This window comes from Ischnura elegans, chromosome 2, assembly GCF_921293095.1.
Source record: "Ischnura elegans chromosome 2, ioIscEleg1.1, whole genome shotgun sequence".
NCBI lineage: Eukaryota > Metazoa > Arthropoda > Insecta > Odonata > Coenagrionidae > Ischnura > Ischnura elegans.
This window is the reverse complement of record NC_060247.1, coordinates 24,323,957-24,338,451: the sequence shown is the minus strand read 5'-3', so window position 1 is coordinate 24,338,451 and position 14,495 is coordinate 24,323,957. Positions and strand designations below refer to the sequence as shown.

Genomic DNA, 14,495 nt, shown 5'->3' with positions numbered 1-14,495 from the left:
GGTTTAATATTGAAAGAGGTCCAAATTTACGCTCCTGCCTTTTTCTCCGAAATCGCGTCTCCAGCACACGCCCAAATAAAATATGAATAGCTTCAGGGCGTTGGAGAACGGCGAGTCCCAAGTGCTCACGAGGCCTGAGAGCTAGATAATGGGTCTTGTATTTCAAAAGCTTTGAGAAATTGGGTCCGAGCGATAGAATACGACTCCACCTTTTATTGCAGAAGCTTATAACCCGAACTGACGTAGCCTCGGTATTCTGCCTCTTAGAGCTTTCCGCCACCCCTCAAAGGCTTTTCGCTCTTCAGGAGTTTTCCCCAAGCCAACGCCTTTCCAACTCAGTACCTCAGATCCGCAGGAACCAACAATGATATTACATGACAGTACTCAAAGCACCATCCTATAATCTCAAGTACTCTGCATCTAACGAACATACAACGGAAAACTCGATCCCTCACCAAAAAAACTAGTACCCATTAAATACATTTCAAAAGGTCAAAATTGTTCATTATACCTCTTGTTGAAACGGAAAATTTAGGGAAAAGTCATAACAGTTTTAACAATTTACTTCGAGAAAGGATACAATTTTAACTACTCTCATTTAAAGAACGTAAAATTTCTAGCTACCTTAATTACTATGGTGGATATTGGATAGTATGTACATGTAACTTTAAAAATTGAATAAAACTAAAACTTCATTAAAATTTGCAGTCCACACAAGCCATGACGGCAAATATTTCCGATTTTCAGCGAAAAATACATGTACACTCTGACATAGTGATTGTCGATTTAATTTCCTTAGGTTCGCACCTTGGCAGCGGAAAGTGTTCCAGAGAAATTAATATCCCTAGTTCAGTGCGACGTGTCACTTTATTGATGTAACTTCAGTGATTATTTGAGCAAGTATGCTCTACTACGGAATAAGAGGATAAATATGCAAGGTTAGGGGCAACGATAATTCATGGTCTCCTCTTTATTCATGAAGAGCAGACTTTGGCTAACCCCGAGTCTTTCCTAGTCTTTCCTTTGCAGATAATAAACCTAATTCATATCTGTACGTACATATTTGATGTACTTGATGCCAATTTAAATTTATAACCATCATAAATCAACTATTAATATTTCAGTTAAAATAGAATAATTTGGTATGGAACTTCCACTGCTTGTCACGCTTTAAATAAACCTCCCAAAAGGGGGGATGCATATGAAGTATATTTTAATTTAAATAGGATCATATCATCATTATCAATATAATATTTCAAAATCTACATGGCCATATAAGACCTTATCTTGTTTTAATGATGGCTTATCTGGCTTGGATCTGAGGTTATTTAAACAAAATCTGGTATACTTATTCCCGGGATTGATTTACTTCTGATCCAACCTGCTCGAATTAAATTTTAAAAATTCGAAATTTAATGTCAGATTAATACTTTGAGATAGAAGCCTAACCTTCCAATATTATAGGACACTGAGGTGCAGTCATATAGTGCGTTTATTTAAGATTAAGAGTAGCTTCACACGGCGTGGCACCTCCTTCAATCATCGACACAATCCTTTGCCCACCCAAAGCACCTTTCTTTCGTCAAATGCCCCCGCTCCATCTCTCAGCACCCTCTCCATCTCCGTCGCTGAGGTTTGCGGCCATCACCACTCTCCTCCCCACCCCACAACCTTCCTAATGCCACCCCTGAATCTCATGCACGCATCCAACTCCATATTTCACGCCCACTTGCCACCCGCGCTTCCGTCCACACGCGACTAAATCTCTTCCGTTAGGCGACCTCCCGACTGTCAGAGCCCGGTTTTCGTTCCTTACATCATCATTGAAACGAGCATAGCATCAGCAAGATCAAATAAATTGACAAAAATGAATTTTACCAGCAGATTTTCTCGGCATTGAATTGAGTCACGGGCATCAGGTCGGCGCGGTGGCTGGATTGTTGGCTTCCCATCAAGGGGATCCCCAAATCGAAACCTGGCTGCGGCGATGGTTTTACAAAAGAAGATACGTCCCTGATTTCTTGGAGCATGGGAGAAAATGCAAGCACAGCACTCAGTTGGATGTAACGGTTTAGCTTTGGTTCCCTCACCAGCTCAGAAAGAGCGCAGAAGGTGACATACATTATTTTATTTGCATAAAATTTTCAATGCATCGAGAGAATTTGTCAGTACACTCAGAGAGAACATACGTTTAATATATCAAATTATACAGTTACATTTTAATGTAATATTTCATATTTTGGACTTATTTATGTGGACACAGATGCATACACTCAATTAATGCAGCAGATATTCCACCTTCACCGGCGCAAAGAGCATAAAACAGAATTGAAAACGGGAGAGAAGTTTATAAATCCATGCTGCATAAGGTGACACGTAGGAAATTCTGGAAAATGACTTCAAACTCTAATCTAGACTTGACCTGTCATTAGACCATTTTAGTGGCAGGCGAAACATATTAGCTTTTAAAAGACTAAACATTCAGACGGGTCTTATCACAAAGGGTTTATTAGGTATTTTCTCAAAATGACCATATTTTGGACTCCCATGAGGCCTGAGGACATACTGATTACGAGTCCAAAGCATAACCTTCTTTGCATTCCTTCTCCCTTCGTAGCTCTAATTCATTTTAAGGCTAATCCCAGATTTTCACTAACCAAACGTTCCATCCTCTCCCGCCTGTCTTCCCTCATAAATTCCCTTCCAGATCACATTCACCCGTTCTCCTTTGCAAACCACTCATTTACAAACCGTGATCTTTCCTACCTTAATAGAAACTCTTAAGGTCAAATAGTTTACTTTCAATGTATTGTTATTTATTTAATTTATTATGTTTGATTGTGTTTGAACTTTTTAAGTTTGTTATACTGTGCCACTATAAAATGGCAAACTATGCTGTATGTGGACAATTTGATAAATAAATAATCCCTAAATGTTACCGGAAAGTAGGCACCGAAGAAATGTAAATTCCGCAAAATCATCGGGAAACAGAAATTATGATGACATGGCGCGGTGCGCATTTCAGTCTTCGCTTCCATGGCGACGCGACACCAGCGTCCATCGCGCCGCGTCCGTTTGCAACCCTCTTTTCTCCCCCCCCCCCCCCCTCTTCCTCTCTTCATGGCTTCCGATCTCCTTCCGCTAGACGCTTCCAGTCCAGAAAGGGGCTGCTGCTGAAACCTAACGATCGGATCCAGGAGCCGAAGAGAACGGCGGTTGGGGGAGGAGGAGAGGAGTGGGAGTGTTTGCAAGGGAGGAAGAGGAAGGGGTTGAAGGACTTTTTGGTCGGTGGACACCAGAGAGGGCTGACTGCCGTCGAGGGAGAAGCCGGGGGTAGGGAGTGGTCGGGGGGAGAGTATGGGTGGTTGCAGGAATTGGTGGGTAAGTTTTGCTGGCTAAAGGGGACAAGGGGAGGCAATGGTAAGGTGGAAGAGGGGCGACACGTCACGAGTCAAGGCGAGAAAGTCGGGGCGGGATGGAGCAGGCAATAGAGCGTGCCAAGGAGGTTAGAAAACTAGTGCTAACGGGTTCCTATGTCAGCCTTTCCTCCGATAATAACATCCATCCCACTGGGGCACTACAGGGAGGAGAAAGTAAAATGATTGGAGTACTTTTTTCCCCAAGGGAGAGTCCCTTGGTGACAAAAATTTCTCCAAAAGTACTCCAATGGTAATAACACACTGTAATACTCATTTGAGTAATATTAATAAATGGGTGCCTTATTTATGTTATAGTGTGAGTTTATAAAATGGCGGTGATATCAATCTAAAGTTGTTATAAATCTTTTAAATCTCATTATTAGGCGTAACATGTAATTGACATTCGCTTCCATAAAGGTATAAGTATTAGAGATCACAGGGCAAGATTGAACGTTAAATTCCACAGGAGTGGATGATTTGAGGCGTCACTTTATGGAATTGACTCATAATGAATGAAAATTGAACTTTGTTTTTCAATAAATATTTATGCGGAAAAACAAAGTTCAATTTTCATTCACGTTAAATTCTGCGTTTATATTAAAATGGTCACGTTAGCAGTGTTTGCAGATCAGCATAATTTGCTTTAGCAAGAAGTAGCAGTTAAACAAAATTGAAGCAGGGAACCAAAGAAGTATGTTGTATGCACAAGACACAGGTAAGATCTCGGGAATAATAAAAAGAGTGATTTTTCACTCCTACGCATGGTAAAAGATGAAAATGCTATTATCTGAGATCGCGTAATGGATCTGATGGGCTGACTACGACGTCACAGTTTATTTTAACGTTTTTCATTTCAAACTTAAGGGTGGATGGTGATATTTGGTGGAACTACGTAACAGGAAGCATAATCACAGATACACTAATATTTAATGTTCCACAATTTTTTTAATTATGTGACTCAGATTTTAGCGCTATACACTAAGTATGTCATTTTCAAAGGATAATATTTCAGATCTGGTCTACCTTTGAGAATGACGAAGTGCATAGAGTTAAAACCTGGTTCAAATCTTTAAAAAAATTTGTGGAGCATACAGTATTAGTGTATTCTGTTTCTAATAACTATATATAATAACAAAATAGTGTTTCCTGCTGCTCATATCGTTTGAAAATTTGATTTTCTATTACCTAAACACGCACACGGAGAAGAAGTATATGCATATTAAAGAAATCTAGTTAAAAGACTCCCACTTCCCAACTTTCTCTATTTCTCAAAGTGGCGCTGAAGTTTGGATTTTGATGTTGATAATAGCTTTCGGTTGCTGCGCAGACACCTTGAGCGCTCTTGCGCATATCAACTACATATAAGGATGGCCTGAATGAGGAGGACAAGTTTAAATGAGGGGAAGTCCACCCTCTCCTATACACTACGTCATTCTCAAGAGTCATATTTTCAGGTCAGGTAAACCTATGAGATAACATAGTGTATAGCGTCAAACCCTGAGTAAATTCATTAAAAAAATGGTGAAACATACAATATGTATCTTTGATTATGTTTTCTGCTGTTCATTTCAATTGGAAATTATTTTTTATTGCTTAAGGCACCCACGGAAAAGGAGACGTATCTGGATTTTAACAAAATCTAATTAAAAGGCTTCCATTTCCCCGCAGTGGTTCTTAAGCTTCGGTTTCGAAGTTGATCCCAACTTTCGGTTACTGCGCAGACACCTTGAGCGCTCTTGCGTATATTAGCTCTAAGGGCGGCCTGAGGTGGAGGAGTTTGAATGAGGGGAAGGCCACCCTCTCCTCCTCCAATGACTCCTCTCGCCCTCCCATACTCTTCACGCCTTCAGTCGCCAGTCTCGTGTGAAATCGAACGACCAACGCTCCGCTTCCAGACCTCATGCGTTAAGAGAGAGAGGGAGGAGGGGCAGAAAGGTGAGAGGACTACGAGGCAGGGTCACACGAGGCGAGGGATAAAAGATCAAGAAGACTTTGCAGCGCCACGGCGAAGCATCAAAGGCGAAACGTCAAAGGAACCAAGGGACGGGTCAAAAATTTGTAAATCGAGTTCCTCTCGTCAACCACTTGGAGCGAAAGGCGTAGGCGACGCCGACGGGGATATAACAAGCAAGGCCTCGAAATCTCCGTCCTCGCAGAATTCCACGAATTTCGTCTGTCTAGTGGGCACAGACATCGCGTTTTAAGGAGTCCAAGATGATTTGAACCCCCTACGTTTATCACTATTTTCTCGGGATAGCCATTATAGGCCGTATATATAATATCTGGTTAGTGTTAACCGGAACATGACATAGCTGCAAACTAAAATTGATGTTGCCCATTAGCCCTGATGATGGAACCCGACTCGTGTTCCGATGCGTCGGCAGAATGGAGGGAGACCACCAGGCTGGAAGCCCGAATAGCCTTTTTCTTAAAATTGATGACATTTGAAACTTACGGGAAGGCAAGGTAACTTAGAATAACTTTTAGAGAAACTCATTCCTTTAATGGAAAATTAATAGAATGTGTTTCTCTAAAAAATTTATCTTAGCGGTGATAAAATATGCGATACGGGTTGTTGACATAAGTCCTGTTAAGGGCAACCTACTGCCCATTTCCAGTGGCATTGCGGTCGATGCGTCACTAAAGCTTTGAACTTGATAAAGTTTTAGTTAGTGCTAAAGGTAAATCATCAATAACCTGTTTTTGGGGATCTACCGATACCTAACCTACTGATACCTGAAGGAGTCCAATCATTTTATTGTCATATTTATGAATATTGTAATATTTTTATGCTACCCAAAACATGAACGGTACAACTCACGTTTTCCGAATTAGGATCAAATTATATAAAAATCTACGGAAACGCCCGCAAAGGTTATAATGAAATCAAGTCACAGTTAACTACATTTCTAGGGGTAAGCACTTTGATAATTTTTTTAATTAACTTTACGTATAATAATGGCCTGCTCAAATAGGTTTCATGAGGAATATTTTGAAACGATCTACTAACGCCACAATTGAATTTTTTTTATTATATGGGCGGGGAAAGTTACTAAAACGATTACCTGTTGGCATATTATAACAATTTAGTGAGCATAAATTGCTCATTTCATAATATGGGTAGTACTTTGTTGGGATCTAAGGCTGTGCGTCCGTTGGGTAGGTCTCCGATTGATCTTAGTCTTCTTATCTGAATATCACTATGTCCATGCATGTAAATCAACTCAACACACCAAAGAAATAATCAATTTCCATTAAACTATGAACGGGAAAAATACATATATACCTATGCATAAAATGTTTAATTACTGATTTCGATTTTGCTTGGGTGGACTTTAACAGCCACTTTATCAATAGAGGCGAAATTTGAAGACAAAAATCCATGTTATTCAAATGAGTATGCTAAGTCTTTGCATGCATAATACCTGGGATGCATAAAAAAATTGAAGGCGAAGAGGTAAATGATTCGTAGCATACTTTTTAATGCCTCTGATATTGGTGGAAACGAATCATCGTATTTCGTCACAACTCCACGCCTTGTTTCTTGCGATGGCAATTCTAATTTTTTCCGTGATTATCAACATTTGTAATTAAGGTATTCATCAGATATTAGATAAGTGAACAAACTAAGTGGCAATTAGGGCTTTTTTGATGGATTTCCGAGATTCTTACGCTATTCGGGGGAAATCTTTCTTCAACCGCTTTGGCTAAAGTTAATTAGCATTTTAGCGAAGAAAAATACTGCGGACCCATTTGGAGGCATTTAAATGCTCTCTCGAGTCTAATTGTCGTACTAATCTCACGCTAATTACGCACAATGCGCGAATCAGTCCGCTTGCAAAAATACTGAGGGCCTTCCTCCTCCAATGGGACTCGAACACAAGACCGCATTTGTTCGTGCTCACGGGTCTAAACTGCCGTGGGGAAGGCGAGGGAAGCCGTTATGGCAGCCGCATTCGGCGGAATCTTTTTGCCGGAGGGGTGATGTGGCCGGGGGAAGGAAGCGATGACTAAACGCATGCATGAGCACGCTAAGAAAAAAAACTGAAATGAACAACACCGCGCACGCAGTGGCATGCGTGTGCTAGTGGGTGTTCCTCGACCGTGCGTCGCCGTTGAAACGGGAGGACGCAACGCGGAAAATTAGGCGATATCCACCACGGTGGATGGGGTGGAAGCTGCACGCTTATATGGGGATGAATCTGAGTGGTCTGCAAATGGCGCGGTTCCCGCGGCATAATGCGAAAAAAATAAACAAAATTGAATGAAAATAATTTAAATGTCGTGTATTGGGATGTGATGGTGGTGGTGGGGACACGGTGAATGACGTGTGGGGCTCGCTTTATTTTTTCTATGGAGGACACGGGAGAGTGAGGGGTTGGTCCAATGAAAAGGCTCAAGGGAGAGAATGGTAGAATAGGGTCAGAGTAAGGGCGTGGTGGCTGTGAGGAGGAGGTGGATAGGCTTGAAGAGTGGCGGGGAAAACGGCGCGGCGTAATCAGATTGGCATTCTTGAGAGGGGTTCGTTATGGGGAAGGACCACCATTAAACCCTTTGAAAAAACACAAAAAAGTCCGTTTTAGAATAAACCCTCCGATTTCCCTTTATCTTTACTGAGAAATATGTGCCAAAAAATTTTCCCTCACGAAAAAAATATTTTCCTCCAATATAACTTCCTTTCCGTAGGATCCTTATGACAATCGTTAGTAAGGATCTAGAAAGTTTGAATTAAGCCTTCTGGGTTCTCTACAGCGTTGGTTGATCTAGGGTGATAGTGATATCTATGATAAGAAGGAATTTATTATGAAACCATACCAGTCCTTGTCTCCAAGCTCCCAACAGTTTGGATTGAGTATTTGCAAACGAAGCATCACGGAAGTAAACCGAGAGAAAAAATTACTATTTCTGCATGTATTTTTCCGATTGAAAAATTGAAGGGAAATGGCTTACTTATGTGGCATCATTATTTAAGAATAGGCTACGCAGTTGAGGGAGTAGTCTAAGCAGCGTCTGCCCCATTTGCGCAATCGGCCTCATCATTTATCCTTTTTATGTGCACTGACACCTTTTGAATCAGCATTTTTCTGTGATATATTATTCCTATAATTCAAACCAGCCTAATGACCGAAGTGCATAATTAGACAATATTCACAAATCTCAGGTTCTGTAAATGTGATAAGTGGACTCCAGATATTCACATTGGCAATGATTGGGATGTTGACGGAACAGATTTTCAACATTATTGATGAAACACACGCGCTGAGTCATGCATACTAAACCGTGTCCGTATAAGATGAATCTGACATTTGAGTGAGCTACTGAGAGCGTAATAGCTTGAAAAGATGAATGAAACACTAGGAAAAAATGAAAAGTGATTTAATGGTCTGCCCTGCAACCAATAACGTTTTAATGGAGATATACAAAAATTCCAAATCAATAATTAAGACAATCACTTTATATAGACTCATGGAATACGGAAGTGACTTTTAAATATAAAATCACCAGATACAACCTTGCTGCATACACATACTCAAGAAGCCATGCAGTTAAATTTCTTCACCATACAAGTCATAAATATCAAAGACTCTATAACTTTTGAGAGTTTAGGAAAGCAAATATGAAAACTATCCTAGGTTTAACTGTATATTTTCTACATTACTTGATACAATTCGTATCGAAAGGAAGGAGGAACTGAAGAAGGGTCAAGGAAGGCTAATGTGATGGATATTGAAGTAAACCGGAATATATATCCACTCAAATGGACGTCATAGGAGGATAGGTGGTAGATGACTTGAGCGTCGATTGCAAATAAAAAAGAACGGAAATGGAATCACGGCGACTTTGTCAGCCGGCTAGAGCGGTGCGAGGGACGAGCGGAGAGATGACGAGAACAAGAGGGTCTCCTCGTGTCGTAAAGCAAAATTGAATCCTGGGACGGATTGGGGCGGGGAGAGAGGGAAGCAAGGACGAGACAATATGGAGAAGGCAGAGAGGAGAGAAACATGAGCTACGGAAAGAGCCTCCGGCAAGTATCTCAAGGGCCTCTACTCGGACAAATGAGATGGACCAGAGGAAAAAAATTACTATCAAAGCCAATGAAAGAAGTATGTCGGTAACTCCGGCTCGGAACAAGATTGAAGGAGTGTAAGACGAGGGAGTGTGCAGTCGCGAGTGAGGGAGGGTAGGTACCATAATTGAGACGAGGATATGTTCGGGAAATGGAATGAGATTTGTACACATGCCCCCCCCCCCCTCCCCGGACTTGCACTCTTAAGAACGACGAAAAAGCCACTCAGTTCAGGGCCTGGCAAGTCCAATTTCTACCCAAGTGGATCCCAGCCATTTGATTCTCTTACTTTAATTTCATAAAAGATCGCACGGCCCAAGGGAATCCAAAGGTTTTCTTTCTGGGAAAAAATGCGCAAGAGGTAGCATCCTATAATCCGAATAGAAATGTGGACTGTAGGGAACTGAATGATGAACATAACACTCTCTTCAGAATGCATGCCAAAAATGTTTCAATTCAGCAGAAAAAATGCTTGTGAATGTGGAGGCCACTCAAATTAAGTGACAATTCTTAATTCCGTCTTACATAGGTGGTGCGTATACTGGTACTGGTACAACAATAGCCAGCGTGAGCGCTTGCATAAGAAAATGTTACTCATTTAGGCAGAAGATTTGAAGAGGTTATTTATGTCAGCCGGCATTTCATTCAGTCTGAATAAATGAATGGAAAACATACGCTTCTCCCATTTCAATCTAGCTATCACTGAATTTTGAAATTGTTAGTTTGCACAAAACTATACAGATAAGATATCCACAAGTTGGGGTGAATAAGGAATGCCTTCTACTTCTGTAGCATTTATAAAGTACTTGGGAGAAAAGGTCCACTTTGTGGTTTAACTTTTTCACTGCAATAAAATTGCTTAATTATAGTGAAATTTGTACCTCAAGAATCCATGGAAGTCCTCCTCATATTCCCATATATCAAGCACGGGTTCGCCATCAGTCATTGTATCTGGAAACTGCTCCCTCATTTAGATAACCTTAGGTTCAGGAAACCCCATTTCCGTGTAAAGTCTGAGAAAAGTAATTAATTACATTAATTTTTTGTGTTAATGGAAGAAATGATTAATATCAATACCCCTAAAATTGGTAGGTCTTTACTATATGGTTCTTAACCCTAACCACCGAAACTTACGGATATATTACGGTATTACAGAAAATGGTAGTCCCTTGATACAAACCCCTAATATTTTTATTTTATACCCTGGTAACGTTGCTTTTCTTAATTTCTTGGATTAGTATTTTGGAGTTCATTTGATAATCATGACTACATACAAACAAATTATATTTCCGATATGAGTGATTGAAACTTTGAACACTTGTCTAATTATAGTAAAAATAATAAAATTTAAGTGATAACGGATTCAGTATCCTAATGGCGTGGTTTATGCCTTTCATGGTAAAATACACGACACGTTTGACGGCTAAACATTTAGCGATATGTCGATTAAGACCTAAACGGCCCTTAGGACCGTGGCAAGATTTGAAAGGGTGGAGAACTATGGTGGGAATGAAAAATCGGTAAGGACAATGCACGCGGAGGAAGGACTGGAAGGGTTTCGAGGAAAATCTCTCCTCCCAAAACCTCAACGGGGCTTGAGGGATGTGGAAACGTACACCCATGCACCACCCTCCTAATCGTCCATTATTCCGCGGGGCACGTGTGTCTCCGGCCGCACACACTCGAGGGGATCATTGCGCGTTCGACGAATGTCCGTCCTCCTGCCACTCCACCCACGCCAGCGGCCGACACTCTGATTGGCCGAATCCCTCCGCACGTCCCCTTCCCGTCTCCACCCCCAGGGCGATCCCTTCGCGTCCGCCCCACGGGGGCGATGCTTTTTCCGCCTTCCAGCTGCCCCCCCGAAAGGTTCCCCACTCCTTCACACGCCATTCCCCTTGCCTCCACTCCAAAACGTCTTTCCAGCACTCCACGCTGCGAACCGCCACCACATGCACTTCCGATACCCCCTCCTCCCCCCCCCACATCCGGAACCTAAACCACCCCTCCCGATCTCGCCCTCCCCCCCTGCAAGGGAACAAGCCATCCGTCGGAAAGGCCTCGATATGAAAGAATATATAAATGATTCAGACCAATAAATTCCATAAAAAGACTGCCCGTCGCGATCAGGGTCTGGAGGGTCTTTTTCCATCAACGGTTCCGGGGTATCAAGTAAACGGAAAGGCAATAATGCATCCTTCGCGGATGGTTTGCACCCCATGGCATGAATCAAATGGTAGGATTTTAACGCGTTTTAATTCATCTGGACGTGAATTCATCTATGTATAGGATAAGAAAATTCTATTCTATACGTAAACCAATACGCCATGGAAATGCTGTTTACAGTTAGGCAGAAGTATATCAAAATTTTAAAAATAATCTTCTCTCGCTCTTTTTTTTTAGCAAAAAAGGCTTCTATATAATTCATAACTGCAAACATTGCAAATCCACTTCGTTAATAAAAGAGTTTCTAATAGATTTTGAATAAAATAATATCCCACACAATTTACTGTTAACATTGTATATACCAACGCTATTTAATATGCTCTCTCCATCCATATCAAAAAGTATTTTTTTAGATAAATCCACAAACGGCGTGATTTATGACTATTATTAGTTTAAATCAACCTGCAATCCGAGTAAATAATGACACCAAATAAATTTAAAAATATATTCTTTAATACCAACGAGAAAGATATTTGTGTGATTAAGTTGAGTTTAGCTGGCGATAAAAATTTTTTATCCGTAGTTCAAATAAGACGTTTGGAAGCCAATCAACCGTTTTATTTTCAAGTCACGGCATGCGTATAACGACCGAGGGAACACGAGGAGAACCTATTATGTTGGGCCCTTGATTTTGTTCCAAGCACAATCCTTATCAGTCGGAAACGCTTATGGAAATACACCATTCCGAACAGATAAGATATGCGATTACCCCTGAACAAAAAGGGCGGTTTTGGCTTAAACTGGCGATGATTAAAGCAAAGAAGGCTTTCCCAACCCCAACTCGGGCTATCCACCATCTTCTTAAGAATTTCCCCCGCTTCCTTCCTCCACAGCGACGAACAAGGAGAATAAGATCGAGGTGCTAAGAGACTTTGATGGATTTATTCTCGCCTCGCCCCGGACGCCCGCGCTCTTCCATCTTACTCCTGTGGCGTCTCAACCTCCCCCCCTCCCAAAACCACCCTCATCCCTCCCTCTCCGCAGTATTCTCCTTACCTACACTTTTAAGCGCTTCCCTTCTCCATTCAATGACTCCTCCCTGCGAAACGTAGGTGTCTTCCTTCATTGCTGTTACGTTAAGGTCTGAATATTTAAAATCAACCCTGCATTACTCATAGATATTGTATTTGTATAATTTTATCATACGGTATAAAATTATCGATTAAGAATAATTAGCTAGAAACAATAGCTGGTGCCTGTGGCGTCTATTGTTCATGGTTCATTTCATGAGTTATCCACAGCCCAACCTTAGAATACAACAAAGAATCATGATTTTTTCATGGTTTTCAGCAAATAAACGTCGACCAGCCAATATATTCTTCATGCTAAAAGACAGAAAATCCTCTCTTCATAAAATTCAAGGCCTTTCCCATTTTCCCAAAGACTCGGCTGGAATCAGAAATGGGATCAGTCACAGACCATTATCTCCTAAAACAAACGTATTTGCAAGCACCTGAGATAAATGTCGATGTACGAAAATTTTAATTCATAAATTGAAAATACTTATCAAATTATCATATTCTTCTGCCTTATCAATGTGGCCTGAGATGATGAAGTGGAGCGAAGAATGAAGGTATGGGGTTTGTAAACGAGCCTAATATCGATTAAGGTTACGGATGGCATTGTGCTGGCCAATTCATATTTCTTCAATTTAATCCTAAATTCTTTAGATAGTACTTAGTACAATCCTAGAGAAGTCAAAAAATGCATCTTTGCCCAAACAATGGACTCAATAGACGTTTACTCTAAGTGCGAGATACGACTACGGTAAAGTGAGCAAATCTAATATTTTATATTAAAAAAAATATAATCCAAATAGCAACTGCATGCTCATTGTTGATCTGCCATTCCTCAAAACTCATGGATACGTTTAACTGGTGCATTTATACATTCATGTACACAAGCCACGTCTATTTAGAACCGAAGTGAACATCCAGAGGAAAAAATTACCCTTAGTAAATGAAGTAATTCTGAAACGCTGATTCGTGAATTAGACTCGTGGTATAACGGCTTTGACGCCACAGTAAAATAAACCAACAAACCCACTCATTTAGTTTTGACAGTTTCCTGCCAAGAATATTCTTAATATATCAAGAACTGCAGATTACGTTACGTTACGATAACGTTAATAGAAAGAAAATTTATTGAAGAATTGATGATTCATGTCAATTTTACTCCACGCAGGAAATATTCAGGGAATGTGGGTAGTTTCAAACTGCTGCTTCAAATTATTGATCTACAGCGAGAAAATAAGGAGAGAGGAAGAAGTTATGTACGTGGAAGGAAGGTTTAAAGGTCTTCGACCGAGATACAGATGGATGTACTTTGGCCACCTTAAAAGCATTTTTCGTCAGAGTCGATTAACCGTCACCGGGAAACGAAAATTGAAGAAGAAGGAGCCCATGGGAGAAGTGAGCGGGATTGAGTGATGGTGGCGGGGAAGTGTGCAAGGAGGGGAGCGGGAAACGGAACTATCGCTGCCGATTTCAGTGAAAAAGGTGGGAAATGTGAGGTGGAAAGACTAGAAGAAAACGATGACGTAGTGTTAGAAATGAAACAAGTCAATTCACCGAAGTAAACCAGTAAAAACTAAATGAATGAGGGATTAGTTATTGAATAATCAAAGATACAGTGTCCGGCGTGATGCGGAGGAAATCTTTGATATTCAGCTTATTAAAACAACTTGTCTGTTTCCACACTGTTTTATTTTCACCGACCATGGTTTCGGCAACCAGTGCCATTGTCAAGGTGCCATTGCCTTGACAATGGCACAAGTTGCCGAG

The 14,495-nt window shown here is 40.9% G+C and overlaps 1 long non-coding RNA gene across 1 annotated transcript in view; it reads right to left on the bottom strand.

The window, feature by feature from the left end:
- The window catches only part of LOC124174020, a 61,919-nt gene extending 51,434 nt beyond the window's left edge, over positions 1–10,485 (bottom strand). Inside the window, exon 1 of the long non-coding RNA XR_006868838.1 lies at positions 10,368–10,485. This is a non-coding gene — a long non-coding RNA (uncharacterized LOC124174020). The remainder of the gene's footprint in view (positions 1–10,367) is intronic.
- Positions 10,486–14,495: the final 4,010 nt, after the last annotated feature.